The sequence below is a fragment of the Arachis duranensis genome, chromosome 10, assembly GCF_000817695.3.
Source record: "Arachis duranensis cultivar V14167 chromosome 10, aradu.V14167.gnm2.J7QH, whole genome shotgun sequence".
In the NCBI taxonomy this organism is placed as follows: domain Eukaryota; kingdom Viridiplantae; phylum Streptophyta; class Magnoliopsida; order Fabales; family Fabaceae; genus Arachis; species Arachis duranensis.
In genome coordinates, this window is record NC_029781.3 from 69,426,817 (window position 1) to 69,429,532 (window position 2,716).

At 31.1% G+C, this 2,716-nt stretch overlaps 1 protein-coding gene across 1 annotated transcript in view; it reads left to right on the plus strand.

Annotated features, from left to right (window-relative positions):
- LOC107470179 (ABC transporter B family member 19-like) overlaps positions 1–2,716 on the plus strand; it is a 14,191-nt gene that overhangs the window by 1,737 nt on the left and 9,738 nt on the right. The gene's annotated exons all lie outside the window — the stretch shown is intronic.

Here is a 2,716-nt window from a genome sequence, read left to right on the forward strand (position 1 = left end):
AAGATGTTTTATTTTTTTTAGTTTTATCTTTATATAATTAAATCTGTTTATTTGGAAGATATGTTTATGGTTAGATCAAGTGAGACGAATCTGTTTATAATCTAACCTAACTTGATTTGTTAATAATCCAAAAAATATAAAAATAATAAAGTCAATTAATTATATAAAATTTGAACAATTTAAAAAAAAAATCGCAAACCAAAGCCAAACTTGTTATATACAGCAGTACAAATTTTTTTTCCAAACTTTAAAAATTTTGAATTAGAGAATTAAATGATGTGTGACATTCTCTTGTAAAAATGTTATGATATTATGGCATGCTCTACCATCATTAGTAATTAAAAATATATAACCTTCCCTATCTAATCGGCTAAAAATCAATATAGTACATTGATAAAATTTAGAAAAAAGAAGAAATAAGTTATTGATATATATTTTATTATAAAATAAATTTATCTCTTACTAAATTTAAATGTAAACAAGTTCCTGAACTTTTGTAAATAAAGACACATATTTTTTAGTGATAGTTGAATCTAATAGAGAGAGGCTTGTGTGTTTACGATTTACAAAAATCAATGACCTATTTGCAGTTAAATTTAGTGAATGACTTATTTGATTTTGAAATAAAAGGTTATTGACGTATTTGTAGTTTAAAAGAAACCTTAGATATGGATATGTAAGTATAATACCCACAACTTACTTGATTTTAGGATCACTCACTCATATAAATGACGCTATTATATTTTTATTTTTCAAACTCACTAACACTCATAAAACAAAGGAGAAAATTTCAAAACATACTCATTTTCATTATGGAACACACACATACAATACACAAGGCATATGTGCCTTTATATAGGCAATGCTTCCTACTAAAATAATAATTTGTGAACCATGCTATGAGTTGTCTTCATGAATCTTCCTTCAATTTGCATTCATGTAGTTTCCACAATCTTCTAATTTAGGTTGCTTGTCCTCCAATTTCAATTCAATTTGATTTTGAATTTCTTCAATGTTGTAGAATGTTGTAATTATACTACTCACTTGAATGTTCTTGGTTATTCTCCAAATTTCCAACATCTTCTAATAAATTAATGATTATCGTTTTCAATTCAAACTTTGCTTCTTCTTTGACCATTTTGACTTCAAAAATTCTTCATGAAAATTCTAGTCCATGCAAGTTGATTTATAATGAATTAACATTGCCTCCCTTAAATCAAGCTTGCAGAATTAATCATTCCAAGCATCTTCTTCAATTTGTAAAATAATTCAGTCTTCAATGGCTTTGTAAATATATCTGCAACTTGTTCTTCAGTTGGACAGTACTCGATCACAACTTCTTTTTCATTCACCAACTCTCTGATTTTGTGAACCCGAATATCAATATGCTTCGATCTTCCATGAAATACTGGATTTTTGCAAAGTGCAATAGCTGACTTGTTATCACAAAATATTGTTGTTGGAGTACTTTGTTTCTCGTTCAATTCTTCAAGAATTCTTCTTAGCCAAACTGCTTGTGTTACACAACTTGCTGCTGCTATATATTCTGCTTCTGCTGTAGATAGTGCTACTACTGGCTGTTTCTTTAACGACCATGAAATTGCACCAGAACCAAGATGAAATACAAACCCTGAAATACTTTTTCTTGTTTCTATATCTCCGGCCCAATCACTATCAGTGTAGCCAACAAGGTTTACTTCATTAGTATTCTCATAATAAATTCCATCATTTAAAGTACCTTTAATATATCGAAGAATTCTCTTTGCCACTTGCAAATGGTTGGTACAAGACTCTTCCATAAATCTGCTAAGCAAACCAACTCCAAATACAATATCTGGTCTAGTCGCAGTTAAGTACCTTAGACTTCCAATCAAGCTTTTGTAATATGTAGGATTCATTATTCTTCCTTTATCTTCTCTCAGCAACTTGAACTTCTCTTCGACTGGAGTAGAAACTGGCTTTGAATGCTCCATCTGAAATTTCTTCAAAATATCATTTGCATATTTCTTCTGAGAAATGAAAATTCCATCATCTCTTTGAACCACTTCAATGCCAAGAAAGTAAGACATCAAGCCCATATCTGTCATTTCAAAGTGCTTTATCATAGCCTCCCTGAATTCTGCAATTATCTTCAAATTGTTGCCAGTAAAGATTAAATCATCAACATAAAGACACACGATCAAGATATCTCCAGGTTCAACGAACTTGATATAAAGAGTATGCTCAAACGGACATCTTCTGAAACCATTCTCAATGAAATAAGAATCAATCTTCTTATACCATGCTCTTGGTGCTTGCTTTAACCCGTACAAAGCTTTCTTCAGTTTATAAACTTTATCTTCTTTTCCAAGAACTTCATATCCTGCAGGTTGCTCGACATACACTTCTTCTTCTAAAGTGCCATTTAGAAATGCAAACTTAACATCCATTTAATGTATCTTCCACTTATTTTGAGCCGAGAGTGAAATAATCATACAAATAGTGTCTAATCTAGCAACAGGAGCAAATACTTCAAAATAATCGATACCTGGCTTTTGTTTGTATCCCTAGCAACTAATCTTGCTTTGAAACGATCAACTTCACCACTGGGTTTGTACTTAGTCTTGTAAACCCACTTTACTCCAATCGGCTTCTTATCTGCTGGTAAATCTGTCAGCTCCCATGTGTCATTCTTCTCAATGGCATGAATCTCCTCATCCATTGCTTTCTTCCAATT